This window comes from Crotalus tigris, unplaced genomic scaffold (assembly GCF_016545835.1).
Source record: "Crotalus tigris isolate CLP2741 ecotype Arizona unplaced genomic scaffold, ASM1654583v1 scf7180000022016.99658, whole genome shotgun sequence".
Taxonomy (NCBI): Eukaryota; Metazoa; Chordata; class Lepidosauria; order Squamata; family Viperidae; genus Crotalus; species Crotalus tigris.
In genome coordinates, this window is record NW_024098821.1 from 81,099 (window position 1) to 97,175 (window position 16,077).

Sequence of the window (16,077 nt, forward strand, 5' to 3'; positions counted from 1 at the left end):
TGGAGAATGATGGATATTTTGGTAGAAAGTTCAAGATCCCTGTTTGCATGCAGTGGTGACAGGGTCCTAGAATGCTCCTTCTCAGCTCAGTGAAAGTGTTCTCTTCCCATCTCTGAACCTGCCTACCTTTCCCCCAGTATGGAGGAGGACACAGATAAATCCATACTGTCTAAACAATGGACAGGCATGGTATTGGTGCGATTATACAAGCCAGATCTCTTTATCCTGCACTATCATATGCATCTGCCTTCTCACAAATCCTCTGCTGATGGAACTGCTTTTGAACATAGGCTTAACACATTTCTTGAATTGGAGATTGACTCAGAGGCCTGGGGTATGAAACAAGCATTTAGTCAAGTAGCCAAGAAGTGCCAGTCAGCTTCCGTTCCTCTGGAATAACCTGATAGGATGAACAATGAAGCATGTCAGTTTTTTTCTTCAATAAAACTGCCAGCGTTTGTTGTATTTTCAAAGAAATGGTAAGATTGTCCTCTGAAGAACTTTTGAGTGCTTTTTGGCTTCCTTAAGTCTTTCTCTTTCCTTGGTCACAAATGAAGTAGGTCAGTAGAAAACTATTTTAGTCTTCATGATCTGTTCATTCCTTCACATCAACAATTGTGCTTTGAAGAGTCAACTTGCACTTTTTTCCACATCTGATATCCATGCCCAGATAGATAGCTCATACGATTATGTAAGAGATGTCTCAGAGATCATTGTACTGGGATGAAGTGTCTAATTGGGATCATCAATGTCATGGTGGCTTTCTTGGCATGGACATTGCCTGATAGTTAAATTATGCCAATCTGTGAATGGAAAACCCTTCCCCCTTCCATTATATACTTAACAATAGACTTATATTTCCTTTTCTTTTCAGTGAGGTTGGCACATAATCAATTGTGTACATTCAGAACCTCATTTATTTGGGCATCTGAAATCTACCTTTGTAAGTTTCTGTGCTATGTAGGGCTATTATAGAGAAATCACAATTGGCCTTATCCCTCATTTACTTACCTCAAGATGAGATGTGCAAATGGTGTATTTTTGTTTTAATTATCACTTTTTTCCTCATCAAGCATATTGTACTTTTGATTCTCAATATCTATTTTTCTATTGAAATGAAAGAAAGCCACATCCTCTGTGAGGATTCTATCAGCATCTTTTCTTTGTTGATGTATTTGTTTATTAGATTTATACGGCCACCCAACTCAAACAATGTAACGCTAGGAGGAATACAATAAAAAAAAAGAATAAGCAATAAACATGACTCCTTCATGACATGGGGCCAGGCTATTTTATGGACCGCCTCTCCCTGATTACATCAGGTTACCTCATCAGATGTGCTAGAGGATGCATGCTGTGGGGACCATCAGATAGGGACACGTATTTAGTGGTTCCTATGAAATGTAACTTCTCTGCTGTGTTATCCGGCTTATGGAACATTCTTTGTCCCTAAAATTAGATGAGCTCTATCCTGTTTAATTCCTGAAGGCCCTGAAGAGTTGATTATGTCATCGGACCTGGGGGTCTCAGGGAATGGGAGACATGTGTAGATGGCTCTATTGCTGAGATGGCTAGTTTTACTCTCCCTTCACCTAGGATTTGCATTTCTGTTTTTATATTTACTGTTCATATGATTTGTATATATATTTATATCTGTGGTTTTTATCTGTGGTTTTACCTCTTTGTTGTGCATCACTGAGATTTCGCTTCCATGCGTGGTGGGTAGCTTTATAAATTCAATAAAAAATAAATAAAATAAGGGACAAGATGGCAAAGAAAGTGTGTTGACAATATAATAAAATTGCGTAAATATTGTAAGCTGAAGTAAAATTGCTAATAACAAATCAGTATTTTGTTGATATACCCAGGCAGAAAATGTTTCCACCAGTAGAGAAGTAATTTGGATGGTCTGACTCATCATGTTTTATAGCAGAGCATAACATTCTGAGGTGTTGGCATTTTCCAAAATTTTGAATCTGATCCCCATACCCTGAAATTTAAAATATGATATTAAAACGAAAATGTGTTGGAAAGAGGACACCAGTAAATACATGACAATAAATCATATTAGCATTTTATTGTAATTCAATATAAAGAAGACAAAATCTTATTAAATAAAAAAGATTAGTTGTGGACATCCTAGCCACTATATTTCTGACTGTAGTTTTCAATTTATTGATCAAAGACAAAGACATCTAAATCCAGAAAAAATAGTGCACATTTTTCCTTGTTATTGCGTGTTTGTGAAGTTTCTTACATTAAGAGCCATGGTGGCATAGGGTTAGAAGACAGTATTGTATACAAAGTCTGCCTACAGCCTGGAGTTTGATCTTGACGAGGCTCAAGGTTCGCTCAGCTTTCCAACCTTCTGAGGTCTGTAAATGAGGACCCAGATTGTTGGGGGTAATATGCAAGTAATGTTTACATGGTAAACCGTGCAGAGAGTGCTGAAATTGCTATGGAGCTGTATACAAGTCTAAATGTTATTGCTTTCAAAAATGGAAGAAGACATCTATTCCTGAATAAAATTCTTTGACCAATCATCTGTTGTATTCAGCAAAATTAGGAATTGGGGCAGCATTTACGCTGCACTTGAAACCACACTAGTCTTTTTCCTAACTAGCTGCTCTCTGGTATTCAGCTCTGGTCTCAGCATGATAATATAGCACTTGGGCATAAAAATGCAACCTAATAAACCACCACTTGAGGCCAAGATAGAGAAGACCTCCACAGCCACCATGGATTTCCCCTTAGTGCTTAAGTAGGTGGGCACAAAGGAGACCCAAACACTGCAGAAGACCAGCATGCTGAAGGTGATGAGTTTGGCTTCATTGAAACTGTCAGGCAACTTCCGGGCAAAGAAGGCCACCACGAAGCTGATGAGGGCCAAAAGCCACATGTAGCCCAGCACAACATAAAACATGATCTCTGAGCCTTCGTTGCATTGCACTAAGATCTCATCCAATTGGGAATGCATGTCCAATTCTGGGAAAGGAGGAGAAATGGTCAACCACACAACACAGATGCTTGTTTGAATAAGTGAGCAAAAAACAATGACTGAGACAGACAGGCTTTTCCCTACCCACCACCTCATGCGGTTCCCTGGCTTTGTGGCTATGAAGGCCAGAACCACAGTGATGGTTTTGGCTAACACACAAGATACCGCGATGGAGAAGACAACTCCAAAAACTGCTTGCCGGAGGAGACATGTGACTATCCCTGGGCATCCGAGAAAGAAGAAAGAGCAAAGAAAACACAGCAGGAGTGAGAAAAGCAAAGTGCAGGTGATATCCCAATTGTTGGCTTTGACAATGGGAGTGTTTTGGTGGCGGAGAAATGTCCCCATCACTACAATTGTGATTACAGCAAAAGAAACAGCAATGCTAGTCAGGATTTCTCCCAGGAATTCTTTGTAGGATAAGTAGGCGATAATTTTGGGAATACATTGATGGTGTTTGTCATTTGGATATTGTTCTTCTGGGCACCTCTCACATTGCTTGGAATCTAAAAACCATAAATAAGATCTTTAAAAATTCTACACATTGAATTGATATTAGGTTTTAAAAATTATTCCTTGCTGAAACAGTTTTTGGAATCTTCACACATAAAAGTATGGTTGTATTCTGAGCAAGTTTCCATATTACCACTTGAATCTGATAAGTAGAATTGGCTTCATATAAAGAAAATAAACCTCTTTCAAAAATTTTGCCTTACGAAAATCTTTTTAAAAGTTTATTTAATATGCCATGTTTCTTGAAGAAGAGATTACACACCGAAATAAAGAAAAGCTTCTATTTAAAAAAGGAAGAAAGAAAACAAGGCAGGTGAGAGATCCCAATCAATCTATTCTTGTATTTAAAATTATATTAAAAAACCCAAACTTGATTAGAGAATAATGTATTTTTAAAGAGATACAGTATTACCGTAGATCTCTTTTTCTTACCAACCATGGTGGAAATGCTTCCCTCTGAACATTGGACACAGTCATAGCAGCAAACCTGTTTCCCCTCCTTAATTAATTTCCGGTACCCAGGATAGCAACTGTCTACACAGGTGGCAGAAGGTGGTGTCTAATGGGAATGGAAAGAATAAATAATTAAGAAGAATTATAATCTGGTTTTTACTCAATCAGTCAGCAGTCATTCTCTGTAAATAAATCCTAAAGCAATCATTTTCTTGTAAGTTCTTTAATGCAAAATTTTGAATTCCTAGAACTGATTTCTAGATTCAGTCAGAGTAGAAGTAAACATCTGAACAATCTTCTAAATGCTATTGAAAATTTGGATAAAAATCCCTTCACAATTCCTACATCATACATAAGAGAATTTGAAAAGTCCTGAAGAGGGTCATGGAAGAATCTCTCACAAACTTAATGACCTGTCTTAATTTGACAAATAATAAGAAATAAACTTATATGAGAAATGTTGAATTTCTAAGAATTTTGATTGGTAATGACATCCATATTTAGTCTTCCTCACTTCCTTGAGCTGATGGCAAATATATTCCTTCGTAGCATTTGCTGTCCTTTTTCAATTATCTCTGTGTTGCATTGCCATTGGAGAATGGTGTCCTAATTCTCCATGTATAATAAATGTAGTCACAAATGAAGGCCAATATGTGTGTCCCAGGATAATATTGCAGGATCTAATCTGGGTCATTCTTTGGGACCCGAGGTTGTATTCCAAGCTTTTGGACTTGTGTTGGAACCCATTTTCTAGGAACTTCTCTCTAACACAGTATGTGCTGTTCTGTGTGTGGTATTTATAGTGCCTGTGGTAAGTGGCTTTTTAGATGTTGATGGCTGGCTTTTAAGTCATTAGCGTGTGCTGCCCAGCCCTCACCTTTTAAGTACTAGGCTAAATGTAAATCATCATTCCTAATGAATGATCAGGGGACCGTTCCCAGGCTTCCATCACTTCCCTGGCTATTTTTGTGCCTCGTCCAACAATCTTAAAAGTTGAAAATTGGATGTGTATCCTTGTCCATTGCAGTGTGAGGCTACCAATGAGTTTGGGGCTCCTCATCTGATGAATGTCAGGAATTCATGCAGGAGAAACAGTCCTGCATGAACTAGAACACCATATATTTCATAACTACATATCTAAATTCTGGTACTGCTATGTGGATGAGATATTTGTCCTCATCAAGAGAAATACACTTACAGATTTTCATACCATACTGAACTCCATCCTCCCTAATATACAGTTCACAATGAAGGAAAAACAACTAGGCAATTATGATTTTTAGATGTACTTGTAAACACAGAAGATGGAAGCCTAGAAACTAGAGCTAAATGTCTATGGAGATTCTCGTTATCCAGGTCATAGTAATCCCAAAAATTCTTTTTTACAAGGCAACTGGACTATGCTATTTTTCTTTGAAGATGTTTCACTTCTCATCCAAGAGGCTACTTCAGCTCTTGGATGAGAAGTGAAATGTCTTCAAAGAAAAACAAGAAAGTCCAGTTGCTGCATGAAAAAGCATCTTTGGGATACCTAGAAACCACAGTTTATCACAAGGCCACCAATGTTCCACAATTTTGAATTTTAACAGCAACCATCCACTGTCACACAAAAAGAGTTGCATCATAATACTATAAGGCAAGGTGAAAAGCCACTGGAGTAACCAGCAAGACAAACAGCTGGAGAGCAGGTAGCTACATGAACAATTCAATCAGAATGGGTGCCCACAATCATTTGTCATAAGATTTCTGTGCAACACAATGGGGAGAAAAAGGAAGAAAGAAGGTATAAGACCGACCACTTGGCACAGCCTGACATACAGTATATCCAAAGCATTTCATAAGCAGTAGAATGAAGCTTCTGAGATGTGCAAGGGGGCATTCCCACCACAGAGGCTACCATACTAGAACAAATTATACCAATCAAGGAAGCAAATGCAGGTGTGGTGAGTGCAAGACTTGGGGTGATGGTCAGTTTTAGTAGATGTCCAATTAATCTCTCCTATTCTGTGATGAGCAATACAATGGGATAGCACATTAGTTCAATCTTGCCTGTATTTCAAAATGCATAAGCATCAGTGCCTGCTGAAAAGCTATTCACTTCTCTAAAGCAGGAAATTTACTATACTTTTCCAAAGCACATCACTTGAAAAAACCACTGTATCAAAATGGCCAGCAGCTGTCCCCAGATGTTTGAATTGGCTATGGGAAGGAAAAACTGTGAGTGGCAAGAGAAACATGCCCTGCAAAACTCCAGGGAGATGGGATGTGTAGGTTAGGCTGAAGTGGTGAATAGATATGCTGACCGTTTTCATGCTTTGGTTCTGAAACTGATTCAACCATCAACTAAACAGTCAGATAAACCCATTAGTGGGAAAGTCCTCTGGACCCAGATGGTCCATAACCCCAGCCAGCAAAGCTCTCTTTCCCCACAATCTGAAAGTATAATGTAGAATTGAGAATTGCTTCATTTTTCCAGGATACAAAATTGTTCTAACATCATTAGGAAGATTTCAAATGACTTTGGAACCATTCTCAGTTTACTTCTTTAAAATTCCAGAAATTGAGAAAATATCACCATTTTAGTTGTTTTTTTAAAATTCACCTGCTTAAATTTGGGATTCCATACAATGTCAGTTGTATTAATGGTGAGGTCTTCCTTCTGAGAACTCTGAGGTTCAATATGTCCAACTTGGATCTTCTTAAAGGATCGATTGGGGAAAGTAATCAAGTTGATGATGCTGCTGCCAGATTTCCATTCTCATTGAAAGCTATTTCTTCCCCAGCACTATTGTTGAAATGGAGTTTTGTCAGAAATAAACGAAGCTAAAAGATAAGAGAGATAAGTGAGAAATTATGCTAATAGTAGGCAATAGGATTTACAGTTCCATGCTGTGATTTACCAAATGGTGCTGAGCTTGATTTTTAATGAACATTTGAGTTAATATTTTTTTATGTTCAAAGGCATAATTCTACTTTGCAGGAATATGTTCATATTTTTTAAGTTTAAGTAATTAATACAGATTTTGTCAGATAGATTGCTCTTCCAAATTTTGCATTTCATGAGACAAAAATTATTGCTAAGAAATATAATAGAAAAACAGAATATTAGAATAACAGAATTGGAAAGGACCTTGAAGGTCTTCTACTCCAACCTCTTTCTCAAGTTGGAGACCCTAGATCAATGATGGCGAACCTTTTAGAGACCAAGAGCCTAAATCGAAACCCCAAACCCACTTATTTATCGCAAAGTTCCAGGGGCGCATCAGCATTGTGGTGCCCTGGGGGGGGGGCAGGTAGACGCTTCTGAGTGCCACCTCTGCCATTCAAAAACCAGTGGCGCAAAAATGGGTCACCGTGGGGCATGGTGCAAAAATGGCCTCTGCCGCGCTGCGGGGTACAGATACAAAGTGCTGCACCATGCAAGAATGAGGCAGGGCTAGTGAATATCATGCAGGCACTAGCCACACCTATTTGTAGCACATGCATGCTCACGGCCCCATGCATGCACGCATGCATGTAAAATACTTCCCCCTCCCTTTTCTTCCAGTCCACCAATCGACAATGGTTTGTGACCTCTGTTCTACCACTTCTACTTCAGCTTGCAAGTTGGCTTCTTCGCCTGCTTTGTGCTGGGTGGGGGTCCTGCTCTGGGTGGTGGTGGCGGTCTGATGGACCTGCTGCTGGCATTGGCAGCGTGTGTGCCAACAGAGAGGGCTCTGAGTGCGACACATGTGCCATAGGTTCGCCACCACTGCCCTAGATCATTTCAGACAAATGCCTGTCCTATACTAGACCTCCCCAAACTTTCCGGGTTGGCAGCCCAGAGGGAAAGGAGGAGCAGAGAAATGTGTGAGTGTGCGTAGGCATGGACAAACAAGCACGTGCATGACAGCGGCACTAGGACCCACACACCTGCAGCCGTGCTGTTTCATGCCATCTGCATGCCTGTGCAAGCAGGATGCTAGGGGCTGCAAATGGGCTGCTAGTGCCCATGCGCATGCACAAATGGGTGGCTAACACTTGCATGCATGCACAAAAGGCCACTAGCACCTGCGTGACACTGGCAGGAGCCCTAGCGCTCCCACATTCGCCAACCATTCCTGCAGTTGGGTGACTCAGAGACCGCAGGCCAGTACCGGGTCATGGACCACAGGTTGGAGACCCCTGTCCTATATCATTTCAGACAAATGGTTGTTCAATATCTTTTTAAAAACCTCCAATGTTGGAGCATCCACAACTTATGGAAGCAAATCATTTCACTGATTAATTGTTCTAAATGTCAGGAAATTACTCCTTAGTTTTAGGTTGCTTCTCTCCTTGATTATTTTCCATCCATTACTTCTTATTCTGCCTTCAGATGCTTTGGAGAATAGGTTTGTGGCAGCACATTATATATAATGGATGTCACCATATTTTTGGGAATTCTGTCCCAGAAAACATGATTATGAAGTTCCATTGTGGGACTGAAAATATCTACACCAAGCATATCTTAGAGAAAGACAAGTATTTTCATCCTATACTACCCCTGTCTCCAACTTTATTCCATTATTATTATTATTATTATTATTATTATTATTATTATTATTATTATTATTATTATTATTATTATTATTATCGATCATCGCACAGACTAATTCTGGCTGCACAAGATCAAGCCTTAAGGACAAATGCATACAAAGTCAAAATTGAGAAGACAGCAACAGACAGTAAGTGCCGCCTATGCAAAGAAGCTGAAGAAACAGTGGACCACTTGGTAAGCTGTTGCAAGAAGATTGCACAGACTGATTACAAGCAGCGGCATGACAAAGTAGCAACAATGGTGCATTGGAAGATCTGAAAAAAATATCATTTGCCTGTAAGCAAAAACTGGTGGGATCATAAAATAGAGAAAGTCATAGAAAATGATAAAATTAAACTGCTCTGGGACTTCAGAATTCAAACAGACAAGCACCTGCAACATAACACCCCAGACTTAACAATTGTCGATAAGAAAGACAAAAAAGTCTGGATAGTGGACGTGGCAGTGCCTGGAGACAGCAGAATAGAAGAGAAAGAACTGGAGAAGATAACAAAATACAAAGACCTACAAATAGAAATAGAAAGACTGTGGCAAAAGCAAGCAAGGGTAGTACCAATAGTAATAGGCTCCTTGGGTGCAATCCCAAAACAACTGGAGCACCACTTGAACACCATTGGCATTGACAAATTCGCTATTAGTCAATTGCAAAAGGCGGCCTTATAGGAACTGCTTCCATCCTGCGACGATACCTGTAATACCATCAAACATCCACATCTGCCTATCCCAGGTCCTGGGTAAGGACTCGATAGGTAGACAAAATGCCAAATCCAGTCTGAACATCTGGCTGACTGTGCGATGATCAATAATAATAATAATAATAATAAAGTTGGAAGGGAACTTGGAGATCATCTAGTCCAACCCCCTGCTCAGGCCTTTGCAGTTCGTCCAATTCTGTTTCTGTGAATACTTTATTTCATATTATAAATCTGCATTGAGTTGCTAGTCTCTGTTCTGTTATTTCTGATTCTGGATGTTGTTTTTTCCAGAACTGGTGCATTCGTTTTTGATATCCTCTTCTTGTTGGACTTGATCTGTAGTAACAGATCATTATTTCTTTGTTTTCCATCACTGTGTATCTGCGACGGGTAAACACCTTTTCTTCCAGTAGTTCTGCAGCTGCTGGCCCTGGTTGCTCAGCCAACAGTCCTGAGTCCTGTAACCCATTTTTCACCAGATATCCAGGAACTCCAATATCTAGCGTGGACCTTGTTAACCCGGGCAACATCCGAGCCGGTATGGCATTCTGAAATTTACGTCTCACCATATTTTTTATAGAAGAGACACTCTTTGTCTGACTCCTCTGATGAGACCTGTCCAGTGAGGTTGAACCTCTGGCATAGCTCTCATCTTCCTCAGAGTACACAAGCTCCACAACCACGTCAATGTAGTGCCTCACTGGGGGATTATTATTATTGTTGTTGTTGTTGTTGTTGTTGTTATTATTATTATTATTATTATTATTATTATTATTATTATTATTATTACTATTGTATAGAAATTCCTCCTTCTCTTTACTTTAGTGAATTTTTCTTCTGCTACTCAACCAGAAAGTGCTACAAAAAAGGTAGTCTTTTTCTGGATTTGAGAATTTTGGGAACTGAAGATTGGAAAGGGAGCAGAAAGCCCCTGGGAGAAAAATTACTTCCATATATCTAATGTGATACCTAAAATATAGAACAATACCTAAAAATATAACAATATGGCGACAAGAAATAAGGAATAAGCAATTTCAGAGATTACCACCAAGCGTCTAGACAACTAAAAATTATAAACAGCAATTTTAAATTTTTAGATATGTAATTCTTCTACTCTAGAGGAATAGCTTAATGAAGAATCTGATAATGTTATTTGTTCTATGCCAACCTGTGAGATGCAAGAGATGAGGAACCAGAACAGTACTACAATTTTATTTCCTGCTATCTATACACGAGACTCTGAACTATTAATGGCCAAGGTGAATTGGTGCCAGAAAAGAATGAATGGATTTTAAAGAGGGCTGGACTTAGGTCTCTTATAGGGATAGAGAGATGCCAGACTCATGATGCTTTTGACCCCATCCTCGAGCTCAGCCTAGTAATAATCTCCTACATTACCTAAACGAAATCATGTTTTGTTCAATCAGACACTTTCAGGTAAATGCAGATGGGATTGGAGTAAAAATATATTGTTAGTGAATTTTGTAAAAATTGAAATTAATATGTTATTATGGCTACATTCCCATTAAAGTAGAAAGCACTATAACTCACTTGCCAAGGTTGGACTTTCAGAAAATTCCACTTCTCTCCATTGCCCATTCTCTTCTGCCTGGCTCTGGATGAATACATAGCATGGAGACTATGTGCTACAGCATACACAGCATTGTAAATATTGTAGCTCTGGCCAGACATCTCCATTTCAAAGACAGTTCCAGGGAGACTCTGCAGATCCTCTTTCCCAGTGCAGTTTCCTTTGCCTGATGCATACATTTTGTACATTGGAAATGAACAGGTAAATGCAGCACCCCAGAACATAGATAGGAAATACATTTTAGAATGAAATGGATTTAGGTTCTCAAGGAACTTTTGAAAACCTGGTACCATATTTGTGTGTAGGGCAAAAGACAAACTGCCATTGAAGGACAACGCTGTGAATTTCTGGGGCACAAAGACGGAAGTCACATCCCACAGAGCACTTATGATCCAAACCCTCTCTATGGGGAGCCTTCTATTAATTTCATACCATTCAAGAATTACTCGTAAGCCTTCTATAGATTGCATGTCCCCATAAACAACTATTACATTGGGTTTACTATTCAATAAGGAACGTCCTATGCTATTTAGATTATTCTTCCGGAATGTACTGGGTTCGTAATTTATCAGTCTTGGAATAAATTGAATAAAAGAAATGCAAATATCTCTCTGAATTAATTTTGGCCTCAGAATTCTGAAAAATCTCTCTCCAGTGGTGTCTTCTGGGATGAGAAGGCCGATCCAATTCCATCCAAAATGTTTCAAGAGCTGAATAATCCCAACATAGTGAAGGTTTTCATTAGGAGTCATCCAGAAGAAAGAAGGAAACTGCATTTTATCACTCAATGCAAGGTCAAAAGAGCCATAACTGAGCTGCAAAGAGTGAATAATAATGATGTACTTTTAGACTAAGTATTGCTTCTGCAGACACATCAAAAAATGGAAGTAAGTACATTTCTTTTGGATACTGTTTTTCCATAGAAAATCTTAATGGGAAAGACAAATACTAAACCTGAGGCTCAACAAATCTTTCCTCAGAGCTTTTGCAACCAGACCGTCATTAGCATTCCATTCAACACTTTTTAGACAAAAATCATCTCAGTTTTTGATTGTGCTAACCAGAAATAGAGAGGAGATAGGAATGAGTAACAAGAGAGGAGCCTTATTCATTAAGGACCTGACAGTATCTGAGAGTATTCATCTGGCATTTTATATTATAAGGTTAAGATAACTAGTGCTTTACTGATAAATGTATTTAACATTGTTGTGGCATTTACAGAGAGGGGAGAAAGTCAAAGAAGATGGAGAGACAACATCAGACACACTATTACAGCATCAATTAGCAATGGTTGAGTCCACCAGAAGAGCAAGAACCAGAATTTTGTATCTCTCTCAACACCCAAAGAAGAAGAAGAAGAAGAAGAAGAAGAAGAAGAAGAAGAAGAAGAAGAAGAAGAAGAAGAAGAAGAAGAAGAAGAAGAAGAAGAAGAAGAAGACAGAAACAATGATACCTACACCATTTCTTACAAACAAAATATGACGTTTGTGCTTATTAAGAATTAATTGATACATTACATTTCTCTGGGAAAATAAATAAATAAAACTACCCCAAATCAGCTCCCCAATATTGCAGCTGTTTTTGAGGGGTTCTCTCCACTTTTAACCACCACTCTTTCCTTTCTTGTGCATTTATGTGAGCCCGGATACCTACCTGTGGAATTTTGTAAGCATTTAATACATTGGCCATCTGTATGGTGTTCTGGGAAGGGAGATCACCAATGACAGCCATGATGTTTTGCTCCTTTCCCCTCCTGTAATTGAGGGGACAACGGCCTTCAACAAAGAAAAGAGTCAAAAGGTTCTCAGAGGCTTTCAGTGCTTGAAAACCATTGTCATAGACCTTGGAGACCAAGGTGATGTTGGGTAACAAGTTCTCATTTACGTTGATCTCCTGAATGGCAAAACTGAAGGCTAGGATATGCTGTAGGTTTTTAGGCAACGGCCTGCAAGAAGAGTTTCAGTTAGTTCTACAATCTTAGAAAGTGACAAGGATTGGATTTAGATAGACTTCTTTGATAGTGCTTTTCTCTTTGCCTAAAATGATATATTTGTCTGCTTTAATGAGTATTAGAGAAGTGAAGAATGCACCCATATTCTGAAGCATTGTTTTAAAAAGAATAAAACCTTCATTCTTAAATTTCAGTAGTTAAGATATTCCAGAGATGAGGAAAGCATGGAATGAGGAGCTTTGTTGGAATGTCTGAATGTCACTTGAGGATCATGTGGGCATCTGGGCATCATACTTTGAGAAGTTTAAAACAGGGTTTTAATGCAATTAAAAGGATTATTTCTTATGTGTAGCATAGCAATGAAATTAGAGGGCAAAAACTGATGAATTGTCCCAACTGTTAAGACAATCCAAATACTCAAAATGTACTGTAACATTTGATCACACCCATACATTTTAAAATGACCCACCTTTCTATGCCTTAAAGTACTAAGGAGACATACAGCATGATAAATAGAAATCTCAAGCAACCATAATCTATTTAAAATAAAAGTCTTGGTATATAGAAGTGTTTGCAAATAAGGAATAAATGATAAAATCCTAATGATGTCATTATATATTATGAGCTGGCAAAGAGGGAGGAGAGCCTGTGGCTTGGTGGTTAAATCACTGCCTAGTATGTAAACTGCCCAGGTTCGAATCCCATAAAAGGGTGTGGCTAACTGAAGAGAGCAGAATGAGCTCGAAATGGCCATCTTAGTCTCCCAATTTAATTCTTTAATTCTTTGTCAGAAAAAGAAATTTGGATTATGAGAATCATAGATATATATTTATAAATTTTATTAAGATATCATGCTAGATATTTTTAACAAGGATTCTTTTTCTTTTTGCATACAAAATAAACAAATAGAGGAACAATATTGTTAAAATTAAACTTAGGAATTTTTTAATGATCAGATTAATTCTTGTGTAGCAACAGCCACATGAAAAACCAGGAATCTACAAGGCTACATTCAACAGCTATATTCTAGCACCTGACTAAGAGAGATTTATAAATAAGAATCATGCCTAAAGCAGTTTTGATTCTCATCTACAGTGGAAAAATTTTAATGGGAATCTCTTGAATTCAATCACATTAAAAAAAAACCTGAAAGGTTTCTTTCAAAAGAGTACTTGCTTTCCACGCAAGGATCCTTCTGGGTGTTCCATAAAGTGGAGTAAAGGCAATTCAGGATATATAGTAGACACAAATTCTCCAATGATTATATCATTGGAGAGGGCAGGGAAATTAAGCTTAAAATGTGCTTTGTCACCACACATGGGGTTAAATGTCTTGCTGAAAGAAGCCTGGAGGAAAAGGACAGAGAGTAGAAACACATGGCAATGTATCTGAGTCCTTTTGAATGCCAAAGGAATTTGGCTCCAATCACAGCAGTGCAAGCACATCTTCATCACAGCACTTTGCCTGCAACAATGAAAGAGAGTCTCTGTTGGTTTTATGCATAACTAAAGTATTAAATTACAATAATTATCATCTGAGTGATTCATAATGCAACCTACTGAGCCTCATGAAGTTGTTGCTAATAGTAAAATTAAATTGTTAAGTGTTTAAGTGTTCTGTGCTTTCCCAAAAAACAAGTTTAATTAATTAATTAATTCTGACAATTATGAGGTAGGCAAACCCCTTTCTCAAAGCTATTCAACTATTTTTCCAGTTGATGAAATGTTATGGTCCAAACGCATCTCTTGGCTACCCCTCATCAAGAAAGAAAGAAAGAAATGATCTTGGGATCATAACAGATTTGGGGAGCTGAGTCCTGCTTTCCCTATCGAAAGAAAGCAATGCTGGTTAAAAGGAGGAAGAGATAGTTTAATAGCCAGATAAATTCTCCCTTCTCCTCTCACAACCTCCTAATTCATAAAAAATACTTATTTCTTCTGCCCATCGCTTTGCTGAAATGGTCATATTGGAAAAAGAAACTCTGTAGTTTTATTAGAACTCTGTTCTAATAAAAGGCCAATTGGATGAACTGTGGAGAATGGAGACCACTTTGTAGGCACCAGCTACTTAACTCATTAAAATTGGTTGTGGATGTTCCCTCCCCCTGGACTCCTGGGCAACTTCCTGTCAAAATTTCTTCCTGTTCATTGCTGAAAGAGACAGATACAGCTGCTGACTACTGCTCTATCATGGTGGCTGAATAGTTGTCTGGAAGGCTTTGATCTTGATGCACTTTGAAAGAGGTGGTGAGTTTTGAGAGAGGGATCTCATGCATCGTTGCCTGAAGCAGTGGAAAAGAAGAGGCTTGGTCCTCTATCAAAACTCACCATCCTCTGTGAAGGATGAGGAATGGCAATTCTTCTTTCAGCTTGAAATTAGGTTCACTATGACTAAACCATATTTCAATAGGTCCATCAGTTTGGTCTTATAGTCATTGTTTTTCTAAAAAAAAAAAACTTCTTAAAATGGCAACCAAAGAGGTATATTAGGTAGGCACGTTGCTTTATATTATTCCAAACTCTTACATTGCTTTAATTGAAAAAAGAAACCCAGAAATTTCAGTGGCTTTAAAAAATGGCATACACGTAATAAATCATGCATTAAATACAATAGAAATAATAACATTAAAATAACCCAGCATAGTTTTATCACTCAAAATCTTAGTGACCATGCAGATATAGTTGTATAATTTTTTGCGTAGCAGCAAAGTGCTAGTTTGACCACTCCCTTCTCTTAGGAATTAGTTTCCATGAATGAATGAAGGAAGTAAAGTATATAGTGGTACCTTGGTACTCAACTGCTTTCAAACTCATCAAATTTGGTGGTCAATACATTTCAACATGAAAAATGAAAATTTTGTGGTGGTATTCATTGTTTGTTTCATGCACAAGCTTGAACTTCTAAGCATTGGCTGCCATTATTCCTTATGAGAAAACATTGTTTGGTACTCATCATTTTTAGTCCTCATCATGCTTCCCTGAACAAATTAACAATGAGTACTAGGGTACCACTGTATTTGCCAGTTGTTAGTTTGATTTTTTTGAAGAAGTATAAAGAATAATTATCTCTTCTTCTGTTCTTTTCATTTTTGGAGAATGCAACTATACTGACACATATTTCCACTTTGTCACTTAAACACTCCTTTTGTCTTTAACATGTTAGAATGGAAGATTTCAGCATCTTACCAAAAGGTAAAGTAGAAGCACAGGAGAGATGTAAAGATGTTCTACAATTTGGCCACAACTAAATAGCTAATGTCATTGAGGGGTGGGGTGAAGTGACTTAGAGGTAGAGCTC

The 16,077-nt window shown here is 38.2% G+C and overlaps 1 pseudogene; it reads right to left on the reverse strand.

Annotated features, from left to right (window-relative positions):
* Window positions 1-2,632: 2,632 nt before the first annotated feature.
* On the reverse strand, window positions 2,633-12,728 carry LOC120296967 (annotated as a pseudogene).
* Between the last annotated feature and the right edge of the window lie 3,349 nt (window positions 12,729-16,077).